Below are 20,926 nucleotides of genomic sequence, written 5' to 3'. Positions count from 1 at the left end.
ATCTCTAAAGTCACCCATATGTTTATAGCAATCTTTTAGAGAGATCATTTGTCTCTTTTCAACCTCATGCAAAAGCCATTCACTTCAGGAACACTAAAACTATCAGTCCTCAGAATGAAATATAGCATAGAGAACAAAAAAGCATTCTTTGACATTTTTTTCAGGATTGTCAAATGCCTGAGAAAGAGATACCATATTTAGTCTAATCATCTGCTTTGTGCTCCTTGTGCAGAAACTTGAATGAAATAACCCAAAGTGTTAATTCTCTAGGCATCAGAGGAGAAATCATAAAATATGAAAATAATAATAGTAATCAATAATAATAATAATAATAATAATAATAATAATAAGTTAGCTTATTCGTCCCCCAAAATATTGTAATTGTTTCTTAGCAATTGTAGACTTTTTTTTTTTTTTTTCTTTTAAACACTAAGATAATACATATGCATAAAGAAAACCATCAAGGAAATCTCTGATTCATGAATCAATAAGGGTATTATATTGTTTGAGCATTTATTAAAAGCTACCAAAAGTTTTGGGCTAAACTGTGCAACACAAAGCTTGAAAATAACAAAAATGGAAGGAGAAAATGCTTCTTAAAACAACCAAACAACAACAACAACAAACTAATCAAACAAACAAAAAAATACAAATGTCTGGGTCAGTTGCTTAACAGTATACATTTTGCAATCCCTTTACCTTTCTGATTTTTAGGTTGTGAGCTGCTGATGAGAGACCTGTAGCCAAGGACTAGAGGAAACTGATTCTCACAGCAGACATGTGCTGGGAAAGCTAAAAAAGAATTATGGAGGTATTTCAGTTGTCCTAGTCTGCTGTTTTGCAGCAAGAGGAAGGCTATTAAACAAATGTTTTTCTTTACAGGTTCAACATGGTTCTAAACACTAAAAAGAAATTAACGTACTTAAAATATTTGTCACTATCTTATGAGAGTTGTTTACTTGAAAAATATTTTCCTACTTTCGTCCAGTTGCCTTGCCAACAGATTCAAGTGTAAGAAAGGCTTAAATCCCAAAATACTTATTCCCTTCCCCTGTTAACAGTCATTTTAGATCAATACAATTATCATATAGAGTTCAGAGCTAGAGCTGTGAAATGACAGGCAAGTTATCAGAGTGAAATATTTCTGAGGAGTGAAATATTTCTTATTTATAATGAAGTGTGATTTTCTCAAAGCATGGTGTCCATCCTCAAATCAAAACAAAAATATAAGGACACTCCAACATATATATACAAGAAATAAAGTAAAACCTGGAGACCCAAAGAAGACCTAAACAAGATGTTTCTAGAGTTCTTAATTTCCATATATATCATCTAGGAGTAGCACATTAAACATTAATATTGGGCTACCTTTGTTTTAGTATCACTACCAAGCTGATGGTGAGAGATATTTTTCTCTTGCTGAACTATTGTGAGGGAGATAAACTTTCAAGATTACAGCATCCAGCTCTCTAAGAAATGTTCCATTCCTGTCCCGTTCTTTCAGGATTACTTAAATAAACAGCATAGGCTTTGCCAGGTTCTCAAGAGGCTGATTTCAGTTTCTGACAATGCTACTGTGGAAAACATAATTTCAGTTTCTCTGTATTACAACTGCCTTTGCATATTAAAAACACATATACTTCATAGAGCAGCATCATAAAATTTTTTGTTTGTTTGTATGTTTTTAATATATTTAGATAATGAGAACTTTTTTAATCAATTAATCTCTCAAATAAAGATAATAAATTAAAAAACAAACAAACAAAAAAAATATGCAAGATTCACAACACTTCTGCTATTTGTTTGGATTTGTTCCCAGAACAAATATGTACTCTTTTGGATAATTCTGCTCCCTTCTGGCCCCAGAAATATGGAGATAAAAAATGTGTTCATGCATTTAATTTTGCTTTACAGGATGGAGTATTATAAATTCAAAGATTGTTAAATTAATGAGGTTAGCAAATTCTGCTTACAAAAGGTCATATTTTTACTTATTTCTTGTTTTATGTTAAAATACTCTTACATGTTACTGACTATACAACAGAAGTTTCAGCAAACCTAAAAGGTGCTATTACTGGAGTATAATTGCTTTATCTATCTGTTTTAATTATAGAATGCTGTAAAATCCAAGACTGGATTTTCATACTTTTCTACTAAGACAACCACTTACGTGAAAACAAATTTGTATTCAAGTCTCTCTTTTAGTAGTGTATTCACTTATAAAACTTATACTTTTCATAACTAAGATATTTATTAATCTATTAGCCTGTCCTGGGTCTGTCTTCTCAGCTCTTGCTGCACCCCCAGCCTGCCCGTTGGCAGGACAGAGCAAGAAGCTGAGATGTCCTTGGCTTAGCATAAGCACTGCTCTGCAACAATTAAAACATCAGGGTGTTATCAACACTCTTTTCATCCTAAGCCAAAAAATAGCATTCTACCAGCTACTAGGAAGAAAATTAACTCTGTTCTAACTGAAACCAGGACATAGCCATTAGAACAGAATAGTACAGTTTGAGATATGACAGAAATTTTACATATACACCATCAGATATTTAGCCTTCCTGAATTTACACTAATGTTATTGTCCCAGATGTGCAGTCTAAAATCTAAACCAAATAGAGTGCATAATAAACTCACAAATCTGAAATGCCATATCCAAATAGACTTCCACACCTTCTGTTTTGAGATGTTCCCTATCTTTTCTTAAAACTTGAGATCTTTACTGTCTGCATGACCTGGACTATGGGACAGAGTACATATTCAGCAAGTTTGCAGAGGATGGGGTTATGGTATGAGTGATGAGTGAATAACCCAGATGTGTGTTTTGGAATTCAGAGGGACTTGGACAGGCTGTAGAAATGGGCCAAGAGCAAATTAACAGAAGTTAAACAACAGACAATGCCAAGTTCTGCCCCAGGAAAAAATTAAGCCCATGTACCAGCACAGCCTGGAAACTAAGCAGCTGAGAAGCAGCTTTACAGAGGACCTTTGTAAAGACTTCCCACACTTCTGCCCATCTTCGAGTCATCTGCAAACTTACTGAGGGTGCCCTTGATCCCCTTGTCCAGGCTATTGCTAAAGATATTAAGGAGAACTGGCCCCAGTACTGAGCCCTGGAGGACAACACTAGTCGCCAGCCTAAAACTCAGTTCTATTCACCACACCTCTTTGCGTCCTGCCACCCATCCATTTTTTTTTAACCAAGCAAAGTGCATGCCTGTCCAATGCAAGAGCAGTCAATTTATCCAAAAGAATGCTGTAGGAAGCGGTGTCAAAACCTTTAATGAAGCCTAGGTAGACAACATCCACAGTCTTTCTGTCAGCCACTAAGGGAATCACCTTGACATAGACACAGATCAAGCACAACGTTCCTTTTTTATAGCTGCAGAGTCAGTTAAGAAGAGTGGACCAGTGTCTATTAAGTGGTGTCCTGTCACAGGAAAATGTACAATGGTCACAAGTTAAAACACATTGAAATTCTGTCTAAACACAAGAAAACAGCAATTTTTCAATGAGGATGATTTTACAATAATGCTATTGTCCTAAATATCTGATAAAATATCTAAATCAAATTGAGTAAATAATAATCATATGAATCTCAAATACAATATCTAAACAGATTTTCATCTCTTTCATCTTTAAATGGTCAATAACTTTGCCCAAAATTTAAGAAAACGAGGGGAGAGAATAAAACATAAAAAAAAAAAAAAAAAAAAGTAGAGATTTTCTGCACAAAGCAATGAGAATTGATAATTGGATCATATGGATTACATATGAGGAAAAGGATAAGTGAGAAAAATAAGAATATTAATAATATTAATAAGAATATTTGGACAACAAATCACAGAGCAAATTGATTAGTATGCTACAAAATGTGCCACAATGGTCACTTGGGAACAGTCTAATTTCTGCACCACAGACAACAGAAAAAAAAAAAAAAATGTATAAAGTAGGAAACTTCACCAAGACCACTGACAAGCCTAAAACATTTTCTGAGCAAGACTACTGACCTAGAGCTGAGAAGCTCTGCTTACCTCTTCTTTAGTACGTCTATCTTCTTAATAACCGTGAAATAGCTATGTTTTTCTTGAAATTGTCAAGAACTAGGTCAGAAGCAACACAATATCCATGAACTGCATTTTTTTGTTTGTTTGTTTGTTTGTTTGTTTGTCATATCATTAACAGCGGATGATGCTCCATGCCTGAAACACACATGGACATATTACTACACATATTTACCTGTATATTTTCATGATGTCACAGAATAAGTCAGAAAAGGTTTACAATCTTTTTATGGGCTTATTATATCTAGGTGATCATCTGAGTTAACCACAGATAGTAAGCCTTGATATTATATTAGACAGTATAATATTATAAAATGTATCAGTCTTTTCATAGTGGAACACTTGATTGCATAAAAATGAGACTAACTCAGAGTTGTAAAGGAAAGGCATAATGATTATAAATTGTTCCAACTAAAAACGTTATTAATTATTCACATTTACTAATAATATTATGGGCAGAGGGGCTGCATTCAAATATTGGATGCATTCTTTTCTATCTGACTTCTTTCTTGATAGAAAACATATCGAATATTTTTATTCTATTTTAATTGTGAGGTAGTATTGCTGATATTGGAAAATGATATAAAACACTGTGAAAACAGAGCATTTAATAGAGTTGCTCACTAACACCCTTCAGAATCTATCTGACTTCTTTCTTGATAGAAAACATATCGAATATTTTTATTCTATTTTAATTGTGAGGTAGTATTGCTGATATTGGAAAATGATATAAAACACTGTGAAAACAGAGCATTTAATAGAGTTGCTCACTAACACCCTTCAGAATTCTTATTCAGAAAATGGTTAACACACACAACGGAATAGCTGCCTAAAAGGGAAATACATAGCTGACAACATTGGCATTTGTCTGGGTAGAAGCATCTACTTTAATAGTTCCATCCATTATGTCATTTATTATGCACGACTGCAATGCAAGAGTATTTTCTGGACTGTTAAGCAATTTATTGTATTGTATTGTATTGTATTCTTTCTCTTAGAATGAATCTTTCACACAGAATGATAACTGGCCATCAGTAATGGACATCATTCTATAATGCATCATTTAAACTCGTTTTGTCAGTTAGAAACATACACTACAAGAAAATCAAAATATCCATTTTGATATAATTTTGTCATCTCCCACAATGCAGCTGCTTGACTATGCTTCCTTTTGACATTTCTATAAAGAGAAGAAGGAAGAATTTAAATAAAATAAAATAAAATAAAATAAAATAAAATAAAATAAAATAAAATAAAATAAAATAAAATAAAATAAAATAAAATGATTTATCTATATCTGTTTAAGAACACGTTGGTCTCCTTTTAGCAAACATATATATTTTTTAATATTTAAATAATACTAATAATATGATTATTAAAAAAAAAAAACAACAACACACACACTCACACCTCATAATGTTTGATTTTAAATGATAACAAGTAGATAATCTGTTGATAATCTCTAATCTTTCACAGATGTGTATTTGCATGCAAATATTGTTGCTCTAAATTTTTACAAGTAAACCTCAAATGACAAGTATTGGCCATTTGCCGAGGCAATCGGCTCCAGGGCAGACGTGTTCTGCAGCAGAGCGGAGGATTGGGCCAGGCAGGACTAATTTTTCCGGCATCGAGCCTACTTGAGGGAGCCGCCAGGACCCAGGAGCCCTCGTGAGGGAGGCTGACAAGGTGTAGGCGGAGCCAGCAGCGTCCCTCCCCGGCCGTTCAAAAGCTGCCCCTAGGGAGCACAAGCAACCAGGAGCAAGGCGAACAGGGCGGACAAACAGGGCGTGGCACGTCAGAAGGGAGTGGCGCGGCAGTTAGCGCGGCAGTTCACCCAGGCAGGGGGAGCAGGAAGGGCAGAGCGCTCTCCCCCACCCACAGAAACACTTCCTGTAATGACAGCCTCCCGTTAGCTAGGCTGCAATGGTCTCCACCAGGTACAGTGTGCTCTCCAGAAAGACGGTACACACCCAGACCGACTGCCTGTTCAAAAATGCAGCAGTTCAGGTCACCAGATGCGGGGAGTGTCTGAGCCTGTTGCTGCCATCGGCGGGAGGCAGAGAAACTGCGTGCGTGAGGTGCGAGCAGGTGGATGACCTGGTCTGCATGGTGGCGGAGCTCAAGGAGGAGGTGGAGAGGTTGAGGTGAGTGTGAGCAGGAGATAGACTGGTGGAGCAACTCCCTGGAGGGCCTCAAGGAGAGGTATCGAGGTGAAACACCCCAAATGGGGGTGAAACCCCTGCCCTGTCGCCGTCGGGCAGAGGGAGGGGATCTGGGAATTGAGGAGGAATGGAGACAGGTCCTTGCTCGACATCGCAGGCAATGCCCTCCCCTTCTGGCCCCGCCTTCCCAGGTGCCCCTATGCAACAGGTTTGAGGCCCTGCAGATTGAGAGGCCGATGGGTGAGGAAGAGGTAGCAAGTGTACCCAGGAGGATGCCTAGGGCAAGAAAGTCAACTCCATGCCTCAGGACTGACTCCACCAAGAAAGAAAGAAGGGTTATTGTTGTGGGAGACTCTCTTCTCAGGGGAACAGAGGGCCCTATTTGTCGGCGTGACCCTACGCGTAGGGAAGTCTGCTGCCTCCCTGGGGCCAGGGTCAGAGACATTGCCAGAAAGCTTCCCAACCTCGTTCGCCCCTCTGACTATTATCCCCTTTTGATAGTCCAGGCTGGCAGTGATGACATTGAAGAGAGAAGCCTGAAGGCTATCAAATGGGACTTTAGGGGGCTGGGGCAATTAGTGGAGGGAGTGGGAGTACAGGTGGCGTTTTCGTCTATCCCTACGGTGGCAGGGAGAGGTACTGACAGGACATGAAAAGCCCACCTGATAAACACATGGCTCAGAGGCTGGTGCCAGCACAGAAATCTTTTTTTTTTTGACCATGGGGTGCTTTACTTGGCACCCAGCCTGATGGCCGCAGACGGGTCTCTATCTCTAAGGGGAAAATGGATCCTGGGCCAGGAGCTGGTGGGGAGCTCCTGAGAGGGCTTTAAACTAGGTAAGATGGGGGATGGGGCTGAAACAAGGCTTGTTAGAGCTGTGCCGGGGGAACAATGGCAAGGCAGGGGATAAGGCAATGGCCCACCTGAAGAGCATCTACACTAATGCGTGCAGCATAGGTAACAAACAGGAGGAACTGGAAGCCATCATGCAGCAGGCAGGTTATGAATTGGTTGCCATCACAGAGACGTGGTGGGACCACTCTCATGACTGGAGTGCTGCAATGACTGGCTATAAGCTCTTCAGAAGGGACAGGCAGCATGTAAGGGGTGGTGGTGTGTCTCTCTATATTAGAGAATCTTTCGATGTTGTGGAACTCAAGGCTGGGAATGACAAGGTTGAGTCCCTAAGGGTTAGGATCAGCGGGAAGGCCAACAAAGCAAGCATCCTGGTCGGGGTCTGTTATAGACCACCAAACCAGGACAAGGAGACAGATGAGGATTTCCACAGGCAGCTGACAGAAGCTACGAAATCGTCGGCACTTGTTCTCATGGGGGACTTCAACTTCCCTGACATATCCTGGAAGCACAACACAGCCCTGAGAAAGCAGTCTAGGAGGTTTCTGGAGAGCGTGGAAGATAGCTTCCAGATGCAGCTGTTTAGTGAACCTACCAGGGGAGGTGGCCTACTAGACGTTCTGTTCACAAACAGAGAAGGATTGGTGGGAGATGTAGTTGTCGGAAGCTGTCTTGGGCAGAGTGACCATGAAATGGTAGAGTTCTCTATTCTTGGCGAGGTCAGGAAGGGGACCAGTAAAACCGCTGTATTGGAATTCCGAGGGTTGACTTTGAGCTGCTCAGGACACTGGTTGGCAGAGTCGCTTGGGAGGCAGTTCTGAAGGGCAGAGGGGTCCAGGAAGGCTGGGCGCTCTTCAAGAGGGAAATCTTAATGGCGCAGGAACGGTCTGTCCCCACGTGCCCAAAGACGAGCCAGCGTGGAAGAAGACCGGCCTGGCTGAACAGAGAGTTGCAGATTGAGTTTAGGAGAAAAAAGAGGGTTTATAATCTTTGGAAAAAAAGGGTGGGCCACTGAGGAGGACTATGAGGATATTACGAGGCTGTGCAGGGACAAAATTAGAAATGCCAAAGCTCATCTGGAGCTCAATCTGGCTACTGCCATTAAAGACAACAAAAAATCTTTTTACAAATACATCAATGCAAAACGGAGGACTAAGGAGAATCTCCATCCTTTACTGGATGCGGGGGGAAACCTTGTTACAAAAGAAGAGGAAAAGGCGGAGGTGCTTAATGCCTTCTTTGCCTCAGTCTTTAGCAGCAAAACTGGTTGTTCTCTGGATACCCAGTACCCTGAGCTGGTGGAAGGGGATGGGGAGCAGAATGTGGCCCTCACAATCTATGAGGAAATGGTTGGTGACCTGGTACGGCACTTGGATATGCACAAGTCGATGGGGCCAGATGGGATCCACCCAAGGGTACTGAGAAAACTGGCAGAAGTGCTGGCGAAACTGCTTACCATCATTTATCAGCAGTCCTGGCTATCGAGGGAGGTCCCAGTTGACTAGTGGCTAGCAAACGTGATGCCCATCTACAAGAAGGGCCATAGGGCAGACCCGGGGAACTATAGGCCTGTCAGTTTGACCTCACTGCCAGGGAAGCTCATGGAGCAGATTATCTTGAGAGTCATCACGCGACACTTGCAGGGCAACCACGTGATCAGGCCCAGTCAGTACGGGTTTATGAAAGGCAGGTCCTGCTTGACGAACCCGATCTCCTTCTATGACAAAGTGACGCGCTTGGACGATGAGGGAAAGGCTGTGGATGTGGTCTACCTTGACTTCAGAAAGGCTTTTGACACCATTTCCCACAGCATTCTCCTCAAGAAACTGGCTGCTCACAGCTTGGACTGGTGTACACTTTGTTGGGTTAGAAACTGGCTGGATAGCTGGGCCCAAAGAGTCATGGTAACTGGAGTGAAGTCCAGTTGGAGGCCAGTCACTAGTGGCGTTCCCCAGGGCTCGGCACTGGGGCCGGTCCTCTTTAATATCTTCATCGATGATCTGGATGAGGGGCATCGAGTGCACGCTCAGTAAGTTCACAGATGACACCAAGTTAGGTGTGTGTGTTGATCTGCTTGAGGGTAGGAAGGCTCTGCAGGAGGATCTGGATAGGCTGCACCGATGGGCTGAGGTCAACTGCATGAAGTTCAACAAGGCCAAGTGCCAGGTCCTCCACCTGGGGTGCAATAACCCCAAGCTGAGCTACAGACTGGGATAGGAGTGGTTGGAAAGCTGCCTGGTGGAGAAGGGCCTGGGAGTATTGGTTGATAGTCGGCTGAATATGAGGCAGCAGTATGCTCAGGTGGCCAAGAAGGCCAACGGCATCCTGGCTTGTATCAGAAGTAGTGTCGCCAGCAGGATTAGGAAAGTGATCGTCCCCCTGTACTTGGCTCTGGTGAGGCCGCACCTCGAGTACTGTGTTCAGTTTTGGGCCCCTCACTACAAAAAGGACATTGAGGTGCTCAAGAGAGTCCAGAGAAGGGCAACAAAGCTGGTGAGTGGTCTGGAGAACAAGTCTTATGAGGAGCGGCTGAGGGAGCTGAGTTTGTTCAGCCTGGAGAAAAAGAGGCTCAGGGATGACCTTATTGCTCTTTATAAGTACATTAAAGGAGGCTGTAGTGAGGTGGGGTTTGATCTGTTCTCCCACGTGCCTGGTGACAGGACGAGGGGGAATGGGCTAAAGTTGCACCAGGGGAATTTTAGGTTGTATATTAGGAAGAACTTCTTTACCGAAAGGGTTGTTAGGCATTGGAACAGGCTGCCCGGGGAAGTGGTGGAGTCACCATCCCTGGAGGTCTTTAAAAGACGTTTCGATGTAGAGTTTAGGGATATAGTTTAGTGGAGGACTGTTAGTGTTGGGTCGGAGGTTGGACTCGATAATCTTGAGGTCTCTTCCAACCTAGACAATTCTGTGATTCTGTGATATGATATAATCCATTGACTTCCTGGGATTTTATTGTTGTTCTTGTTTTAATGATTGATTGACTGATTGATTTCAGTTTTGGTTTTGTTCTTATATCTGAAGAAGCTGACAAAATGGAAACTAACAGTAATGCTAGAGTGTTATGTGATTAGCTATTTGGATTAGCCTATTTCTATGTTTCTTTTATGTGTGTATAGACTATGCAAAGAGTAAAGACATAATCTCTTTTACCACCTGATTCTTTCCATAGCAGAAAAACTACATAAACTTAATATTAGTTTATAATGTGTTTTCCCACTTCTGCATGTAATGTTTTGATAACTAAAAGCACAGTTATATGGAAATAGTTGAGTATGATACATAGTACTACATACTGTGTTTATGTGAATTTATCTTTATAAAGACCCTCAGAGAGATCAGCACATTTGCATGTGATGAATTTGTAATGCATATCAGTTCTGAAGAAGAGTTAAAGTGTTAATTCATCATGTGTTTCAAAAATAGCTGTGCAGGCTGTAAAGGGGAATATGCCACATCTTCTATTTCCTTTCATCTCAACTGAAAGCATAGAGTGATCATAAGACTGCAGGGACCTTACTTCTCTTGGAAACAATTGAAAGGGCATACACATGTGGCAGACTGCCATTATTACTGCACAGCTGTATTTACAGGTTTCTATTTGCTGGAAGACAAAGAATCAGAGGGACAGCTGAACCACTGGTGGTGAAGTACATCCCCTATTGTGGATGGTAAACTAGTAAATTCATTCATGTCCTAATCACACATCATTTGATCAACGAAGCTTAAATGGTAGCTTACTGGATGGTTGCATGTCTAACTTCAAAGCTATTCTTCACCTGTAGCTATATAAATCATCAAGGAGCACTTGATGGTTTATGATGGAGCTCTTCATGTCTGCTCTCAATGTATTCAGTAAATCCTAATGAATTTATATTCCCATAAGAAAAATAGCTTTAAAGAACTCATGAGTGGAGCCTAACATTTCCTAAACATTTTTGACATGTAAATAATTTCACTGCACCTGGTTGTATTTATTTATATATTTTTTAAATTTGAATGTGTTTTTTAACGTGCTGGATTATTTTTTCCCAAAGTCTTACTCACACGATCTTTCTAAGAGTTTGACATGTGGAAAAATGAAAATAATAGGTTAAGAAATTTGACATTCATTATCTTTATACGCATATGATATTACTAAGAAATATTTGGGAATATTTAAGCCTAAACTGAAAACTTTTACTTCTCTTACTAAAAATGCTAAAATGGATACCCATTTCAGTTAGCTGTAGTTATCACAGACAAAATATCTGTTACCAGAGAAAAAGTACTATAATTATGAAAGTGAGAGTTCTGCATATAAGTTCTTTAACTCTCCATAATTGAAGCTCAATGAACAATGAATTCATAACTTCAGCATTTAAGGTTTGATTGTGGACCTTAAGCCTAGTTTGCATCATTTAAATTTACATTTATGAAGTTCAAAATGATTTTTTTTTTAAGGCTATTATATATACATTCAAAATATTCCCAGATTTCATTGCTTGGGTCCACAGTGGATGAATTTAGAAGAATTTCAGAAAATTCTTTTTTTTTCAAAGTATCAAAGAAAATAACTGTCAGAAGCAAATGCAAATGATAGAATCATTAAGGTCGGTCCAACCATTCCTCTACCGCCAATATTATCCACTAAACCATGTCCATACATCCAACCTTTCCTTAAACATCTCCAGGGATGATGACTCCACTACCTTCCTACACAACCCAGGAAAAACCCTGGGCAAAGCCCTGGGTTTCCCCCTGAAACGGACAAAGCCCTGCAGCAGGACAGGTCAGGAATGACTGGCTGGAAGCAGCACAAAAGACCTCAGGGCCCCAGGGACAACAGGCTGACCACAAGGCATCAGTGTCCCTGGGCAGTAAAAAAGCCCCCACTACATCCTTAGCTTACAAGCAAGGAAGCAGACAGAATTTCCACTGAGGCAACCTGCCCAGGCACTATCAACCTGTATGCTGTTCCCAGCCTAAGTGTCTCATGTACAGGACAGACACTGTACTGAAGCAAGCAAGTCCCATGGAGGCCACTGAGGTGATCGGGAGCTGTAACCTGGTCTGTTCAGCCTCGGGAAGAACAGCATTGATCGGAGAGACTTATTGATGTACACAGATACCTGATGGGTTGATAAAGGGAAGACAGAGCCAGATGCTGCTCAACATTTCACAGTGAAAGTATATTAATAATCATATCAAATCAAATAAATAAAAGTGTAATATAAGAAATATCAGGCAGATATTAGGGAAAACAAAATAAATCAACAACAACAAAACAAACAAACACAATGTGGAAAAAGGGCCTGTCCTCTTTGGATGAGTATAGGAGTGTTATCAGGGCCTGCAGGGATGTGGTGAGGAAGGCTAAAGCCCACCTGGAGGTGAAGCTTGCGAAAGAGATAACGGATAATAAGTTTGTTTGTTTGTTTGTTAAAGTATGTAAACAGTAAAAGAAAGACTAGGGATAATGTGGGTCCTTGCTGAATAAGGGAGGTGTTCTGATAAAGGGAGATGCTGGGAAAGTGGAAATACTGAATTCCTTCTTTGCTTCAGTCTTTACTTCAAAGACTCCCCCCACCTCCCCCTCTGTGAAGTTTTAAATTTGCTTAAAATAAATAAATAAATAAATACACTGAAGTTGTGATAACTAATCTGTTTTACGTGCTTTATGTATCTGGCTATTCCGTCAGGTGTTTGGCTTTTAAGATTATTGAATTTATGTGGTAGAATGTCTTAAAAAAAAAAAAAAAGCATCATATAAACTGAAAGCTTAGATCAAATGTTCAAATGTTTAAATTGTCCATTTTTATTTTTGAGAATTTAATTGATTTTATGGCTCAGTGGATAGAGACATACTGATGCATAAATAACTTGTGCTATATGATGATGGTGCTGATAACAGTTTGATCTTTTATCTGAAATAGACTATTCTGTAGTTTCAAAGCTGCCTTTCCTCTAATAACCTACCATTAGGTGCTAGCATGATAATAACCTCTAGTAACCTTCAGATGATGTTTTGTGGCATTCATCTACAAGTACCAATAACTAGCTTCCTTCTGGTTCATAAAACACTTGGATTCAGTTCTTCCATTAGGAAGTCTCAGCAGTTTTTCTCAAATACAATTTTAAAAATTGCACTACTGGTGATTTGTTCACCAATAAAATTATGTTCTACACTTTTTTATCAGAGAAAACTCCCCTCAGTGGTTTCATTTAAAGTTTTTATGAATTGTTTAATCACAATTTATGTCCAGTCCTTGTAAACATAATTATCTTTTTATACAGACTGTTTATTATTAAATGAGTAATTTCAATATCTGTATGTTACCTTGCTGGTAATATAACTGAATATCCAGCACTTGCAAACAAAACAAATACTGTCTAAATACAGTTCGACTTCAGCCCTTTCATGTGCAAAACCTGTCTCTTATGATTTCAAATTGTTAGGAAGAATTTCTCATTTTAATAAATCTTGAATCAAACATGGAAGATGCTATACTAAACCAACATAAACCACTCTGACTTGAAAATGATGTAACATACTTGCAGAAGGTTTCACAGTACGTTAGCTTAAATTTGTTCTTTTTTTTTTTTTAAATATATATATATATCAATATCATGAGCATAAATTTATAAAGAAAATAACATTAAGATATAATTGTATGTTTAAATTATAACCTGTACTCCAATACCGATGAGTTTATTCTTAACCTATGGTAAATTTTTTTAGAGATAACCATTTATGAGGGTGTGTGTAATTGAAGTGGCAAGCTGTCTGCAACTTTTATTTTAAAAATAAAAATATTGTGCTGAAAGCAAATATTAACATTGATGTAGCTTGAGGAAAATTAAAAGTGTTTATAAGTTTATAACTGGTGTCAATTAGGGGAGAAGAATTTATTTTACTGAAAAGTTTCATACCTTTTTCTCTTGAAGTGATTCTTTTAATGTATTGCTAAAGCATTATTATTTACACACACACACACAAAAAACATAAATATGATGTAATTACATTTGTATTGGGAGGGGGCAGGGTTGCCATTACATCCCTTTAAATGCATCAGTAAAATGTGAATTTGATGTAGCCTTTAGCTGAATTATTAATTTCAGTTAGCAATAAATCATTATTAATCATTTCAGTTGGAGGTCCTACAGGGGTCTGTTTTGGTCTTGTTATTTTGCCGTGCTTACAAAAAAAAAAAAAAAAAAAAAAAAGAACACAAGCAAACAAACAAAAAAATACACATTTTAATGACAAAGAAACCAAAAGCTAGGCAGAATTCTAAATGCCTCAAAAGATAGGATTAAGCTAATAAGAATTTATAAATTAATAATTTTTAAAAGTCTTTGCAAACTATAGAGCTCACCCAAAATCAATAGTGTTTAATAGAAATGCAAGAAGACCACAAAATGCATGGGCACAAAACAAAAACTTCTGTGTAGACTGCAAAAACACAAAAATTGAACACAGCCTAATAACAGTTCCAGTACAGTAGAAAAAAAAAAAAAAAAAAAAGCAAACAAACAAAAACCACCCCATAATAAACTGCACAGTACTGCCTCTATCTATCCATATTTCACCTCTTTTAAGGACCTCTTTAAGCATACAATAATTTCTTTCCATACCATGCTCTGTGTACCTCAGCTTGCTCCTAGTAGCCATTTATAACATACCTGAGAGGAAAGTGAGGTTTTGTGCTAATAAATTATCAGTACACAGCCTAGGGTGTGTATGTAGGTATTAAAACTACTAGAGAGAAGGTAGAGAGCATTTGTTCTCAAGTCCATATGCAGCCTTCCAGTCCACATACAGACAAGAAAATATGAAAGGAATGCTGCAAACAAAAGACACCTTTTAATAGAAATAATTTGGTAATAGCATTCTATAAAATATAGAGTCTATGGGAAGTCCAGAGGGAAGACTAAACTGCAGTGTTTTGGCAACAAAACTGGATATTCTGCTAAAGTTAATACTCAGAAGACCAGGAAAAAGAGGTATTGTATACAAGAGTAGATTACCTGCCAAGGAGTTTATGTACATTATTATGAAGATAATCTCCATAAAATAAATGAATTGGATAACCTTTTGAATTTGTGGGATTTGAAATACATATATAAAGTTGCATTTTCAGTAGAGCAGAATATTCCCTCATGAGATTAAGAAAATGAGATTATAAAATTTACATTTTTTCTTATTCCTTCAGAGGGCATTTTGCATTTCAAGAAAATTGAACAGATTTATAAAATTTTTCATTCAGCAGTATTTTTGTTGTTGGAAAAGTAGTGCAATATTCTAAGTCTGTGGATCTAAAATACATTTGGAAATGAACAGGAACTGTGTTTTTCAAGTGAAGGCAACACAGTTAATAGGTAAAATGATGGAGAAGTCCTAAACAAAAGGTACTGTTACTGTAGGCTGTACTTAAATTTGTTTCTAGTTATAGAAGAACAATGTGTCATCCTTCCATCATATTCTTTCTCCAAAATATGATTTTTTTAAAGGGAACAGAGAGTGAGATGGATTTTGTCTTACCCATACATATTTTTGAATAAACAAAAATTTAATAAAATTGTGTTAAAAAATTAATTCTACTGGGATGAAATATCAAAAAAAAAATCCTATCTCAGTTATAGCCTGTTTGCTTAAATTACACTCTCATTTTGTTGTGGATATTTCAGGATACTATTTGATCATTCATACTTTGCATGAGAATGAAGGAAGGTTTTGGACATTTTTTCCTGGAACTGAATTCAACTGTCAATGAGTAAACAAACATCTGTTCATGGATGCAACCTTTTCACAAATAAATGGCAATGAAAGGAAGGTAAAACGATAACAATGTTAGAAAACTGTGCTCCTAATGGATTTTGTTTCTCTGGATGATGGTCATAAGAATAGTAAGGCTTGTTCTCAATGCCTTGCAAAATATTACAAGTATTTTAAAGTCAAAGTCTAAAAAAGCATTAACAGAATCCTAGTATCTCTCACTTGTCTTTTCTACCCTCTTGAAAGAAAGGTGCTGTAGTCCAATACTGAGTCACCACATAGTAGTTTTTACCTCTTGTAAGTTTATATTGTGCTTTTAAATAACAGCTGTTATAAAGGAGTTTGAAAAAACAATAGTCTGCTTAGCTAATGATTATTCTTATCAATGATTTTTGATTAAGTGATAAAATCAACAAAATAAAGGATTGTTACTTGAAAACACATTCCTGCTTGTTTTGTAAAATTGTGACGACTACAGGTAATGGAAGTCTTGCAAAAGATTTAAAGAAATTCAGGGAAAAGAATCCTTTAAAAAATTGCTAAGACAAAATTAGTAATTAGCTAAAAATGTAACTGTTGCTGAGTTGTCACACCCTGACATCTGTGAGTATAATCTTAGAGAATAAATCACTTTTTACTTAAATGAAAACCAAATTATTTTCAGGAAATACAGTTCCTGTTCTCTCTAAAGTATTTATAATTTGCTTCCAACACAATAAGTGAACTGGTTTATCAACATTTTATTTTTATACACATAGAAATAATCCTTAGTAAAAAATAAAATAAAATAAAAAATCTTTTGCTATTTACCTCTTAATGCATATGAGAAATATTAATTGAAACTACCAAAACTTGAGTTAAAAAAGCTGAAATATCTTAAGACCCTTTTATGAAGCAGGAATGTTTATGAAAAGAAAAAAAGATTGGGACGTTCCCTTATCAATATTTCAGTTCACAATGCAGGATGTGATGTTCATGTTTGATGTTTGCTATTTACTACTTTCAATTTACTGATTTACTTAGATGTTTTCTAGGCAAGGATTAGAGTGGTGTCCACTCTCCACAGACCTGTAGATTAAGAAACTTGGTTTTATTTGTAGCACCATTCAAAGATCATTCACTGGCTAATTTTGGAACATCTTTTAAGAGTCATGATAAGAAGACATAAAAAAGAAGACATAAAAGGCATGCAGATGAAGTTCAGACTGTGGAGTTACTTAATGTGGTATGTTACAAACAGAGAGTATTTGGGGATTCAGGTTTAATGACTGTTTTGAGATTTTTGATATTTAACTGGTATATCTGACAATCTGTAAATGCACCATTCAGCATATATAACTGTGCATATATAACTATAACTAAATTAGGTTAAAATAGAAAAATAACAAGAAAAATTATAGTAAGGTTCACCATATGAGATTTACTAGGTCCACTTAGCTTCACATTTACAGTTTCATTATCTGTTTAATTTTTATTTTTTTTCTTACATGTCAAAATATGACGGTTTGCCTGAAGAGATACCAGGCATGATATGTTTTCTAATCCCAAATGATTTCTTTTGCTTCAGTGCTTTCAGTTCAGTACCGATAAGCAAAACATTCTACTTTACAACTGGAGTATTTTTCAAAATTTTAGATTTTTGTTGTTGTTGTTTTATTTTCCTTTTCAAACATATTTTGCTGCTTATAGAAATGTAAATTAGTAATTAATTTAAAAATAATTAAAAAAAAAAATCCAGCATTCAAAACAGATGTTGCAAAAGTACTTTTTAATGCCATCAGCAATTAAAAGAAAAAAAAAAAAAAGAACACAGACACTGAAAAATAAGATTTACATTTGAAGATATGCATGTCACGTGCTATGATGCCCAATTGAAGCAGTTTGCATAGCTACAATATCTACAGTATTTATAATCTTCCATTCATCCTAGTTGTGCTTTCAGACTGTGTCTTATTAAAACAAACCATCTTTAATCATTTGTTAATTTATTAATCCTAATAAAAAATGACAAGAACTGGGAAAAGATCCTACAAATGTGAACATAAGAATTAGTTAGCCAGAATATATAAATTGTTCATTCTATTTGACACTCTGTTTCTAAAAGCAACAATAACACACGGAATGGGAAGAAGGAACTTATTTTAACCTAGATACAGAATCATAGAATCATAGAATCATAGAATATCCTGAGTTGGAAGGGACCTTCAAGGATCATCAAGTCCAACTCTTGACACCGCACAGGTCTACCCAAAAGTTCAGACCATGTGACTAAGTGCACAGTCCAATCTCTTCTTAAATTCAGACAGGCTCGGTGCAGTGACCACTTCCCTGGGGAGCCTGTTCCAGTGTGCAACCACCCTCTCTGTGAAGAACCCCCTCCTGATGTCAAGCCTAAATTTCCCCTGCCTCAGCTTAACCCCGTTCCCGCGGGTCCTGTCACTGGTGTTAATGGAGAAAAGGTCTCCTGCCTCTCGACACCCCCTTACGAGGAAGTTGTAGACTGTGATGAGGTCTCCCCTCAGCCTCCTCTTCTCCAGGCTGAACAGGCCCAGTGACCTCAGCCGTTCTTCGTACGTCTTCCCCTCCAGGCCTTTCACCATCTTCGTAGCCCTCCTCTGGACACTCTCCAACAGTTTCATGTCTTTTTTATACTGTGGTGCCCAGAACTGCACACAGTACTCGAGGTGAGGCCGCACCAGCGCAGAGTAGAGCGGGACAATCACCTCCCTTGACCTACTAGCGATGCCTACTAGCAATACAGGATTAAGTATTTTACTTTATTATTATTATTCTTGTTTCTAAATAAAATTCCATCATAGAAGCAAAAAGAAAGCATCATTTGAAAATCTGGTTTGCTTTTTGTTATACAATGGAGTACTTTGTTTCTGAGAGACAATCGTGCAGTTATCGAACTGTCGTGCTTCCTTATCTGATAACCTTTATTGGTGTATTGTTGCATGGTAGTTTCATCTGCATTCACATATATAGCTTACTAAGCAGAACTTCCTTTTCCTATTAGTCATGAATTTCATAATGTTTAATATATTTTTTTACTTCCATTTGCTATGTTTCATTACAATTTGTAATTAAACTCTTCAACTATTTCAGTGGAAACTTAGCTACTTTTATTTCATTACTTGTTTTAAAAAAATATATATAAATTTCATCTGTCATGCAAATCACACTTTCTACTGAGATAAAATTGTCTTGGTATCATAATTCAAATTAAACATCTTTTTGTAAAATATCAAAATGATGTTTTTGTTAGTTTTTATTTATATGGTTAGTTTTTATTTATATTTTATATTTTTATTTATTTATATTTATTTTAGGGTTAAAATTGCACCAAAATATTTAGTATTTTTTCTCCATATATTCTTATTAGTGGTCATTATTTGTGTCCTCACTGCTTGTGAGGACAGTCTCAATATAATAGGATGTCTTAAACAATCTTAAAGATTACAGAGATATACATACTTCCTCCAAAACATTCAGATTATCAATATAGCATTTAATCTTCTTTTCTGTATTAATTACTTAAAAATAGCTTAAAAGTAGTATTATATTCCTGCAGATTTTTTTAATATATACACATCCTGTTCTATTACTCAATCAGACATATTTAGATTTTGTGTATCTTCTAGTATTTCTTTGCAAGATCTTAAATTTTAATCATTAATCTTCATTAATGTTGTACTGGAAAGAGGAAAAATGTGTATAGAGATAAAGGTGCTAATTTGCTGCAGGAAAATCAATTTTTGATTTTTTTTCTTATTAAGCTAATGGAGCCTCAAGCCTTATTAATGGAATAACCATGGTTATAGTATTGATAAATTTTAAAAATCTTAGCAATTACAAAGAAATGCATCCAGTTTCATGAAATGAAATTTAATTCAATGATGAATTATTTGTATTTGATGTTTATAAAGGAGACATGTTGTAGTAATCTGTTTTATTACTCTATATAGAATAAATTACATTTTTGCATCCCCAGATTTTCAAACTTCCACCTCAGATTCTCTTTTGCTTTTACTCCAATGCACTTTCATCAATTGTCATAGACCACTGACTCCGTTCAGACATTAAATTTATATTTCTTATTACTTTGATTATTTTGATTTCTTTCTTAGAACTATTATGAGTTGCCCCCTTAATTAATTTTCAGAGAGCATTGTATTAATCATAGAAAGGAATTTACTGAGTAAGCAAACAGCAAGCAAAACAGTGCTGGGTGGCCGGGGAGTCTCAGCTCTGCCAACGGCATGCACCTCACCCCTGCCAGGGTCCCTTTTTATATCTTGGTAATTCCGGGATTATGCAGCACATCCTGGTATATTCTGCGACTGCGCGCACTGTTGCTAGGGGGTTGTCTCTGTCCCTCTGGTGGTCATGAAGATGAAGGCCGTAGTCTTCCTCGGTGTTGTGGTTCAACTTCTTTTTTTATTTGGTCATGATGGCCCAGCGTGAGACAGGAAGGCAGTATGTTGATACACTAGTTTAGCAACTAATCAGGAGATGTTTACATGAGCTTTGCAGCAGTGTCTTTGAACAAAAGAGGCAACTGAGATGCAGAAGGAGAGAAGGGGAGGGGGGGGTCTCTTTTTTGTTACATTAAACAAAAGAATTTTCATAGTGTCTAGCCAAGCATTATACAGCTCCTTACTTCAGCAGGGAGCTTTCGCAACTCCCGCTCCTCAAACAGGACTCCTTGTTTTTATAATACAAAAGACAATGAACAAACATTTATGGTGTATTACAAGAACCACATTCTTATAATGCAGTCTAAAATTCTCTCTCTGTTTATCATCTGAGCACTGAAGTAATTTATTTTTTAAAGGAGCTATTTGTGTTCAAATAAACTTATCAAATGATAGTTTAAACTGCTCTGGTTTACCGTCTGAACCCATTGTATCCAGATCCATGGAGCTCATTGGTTTCCACAGAAATTCACAAATTCTCAGCTGTTAGAGAGCGTTTAAATTTTTCTCAGTGTGTGTGGGGAGAAGGGGTAGAAAGTGGTCCGGGAGAAGGGCTGTGCACAATATACCCTTGAAAGTTTAGCCTTTTGTTGTGCTGCTTTCTA

General features: G+C 37.4%; 1 protein-coding gene across 15 annotated transcripts in view; it reads left to right on the top strand.

Moving 5' to 3' along the window:
• PTPRD (protein tyrosine phosphatase receptor type D) overlaps nucleotides 1–20,926 on the top strand; it is a 1,303,784-nt gene that overhangs the window by 481,391 nt on the left and 801,467 nt on the right. The gene's annotated exons all lie outside the window — the stretch shown is intronic.

This window comes from Aythya ferina (genome assembly GCF_964211825.1).
Source record: "Aythya ferina genome assembly, chromosome: Z".
NCBI lineage: Eukaryota > Metazoa > Chordata > Aves > Anseriformes > Anatidae > Aythya > Aythya ferina.
Note: the sequence above shows the minus strand (reverse complement) of the source record. Positions and strands in the feature narration are given on the sequence as shown.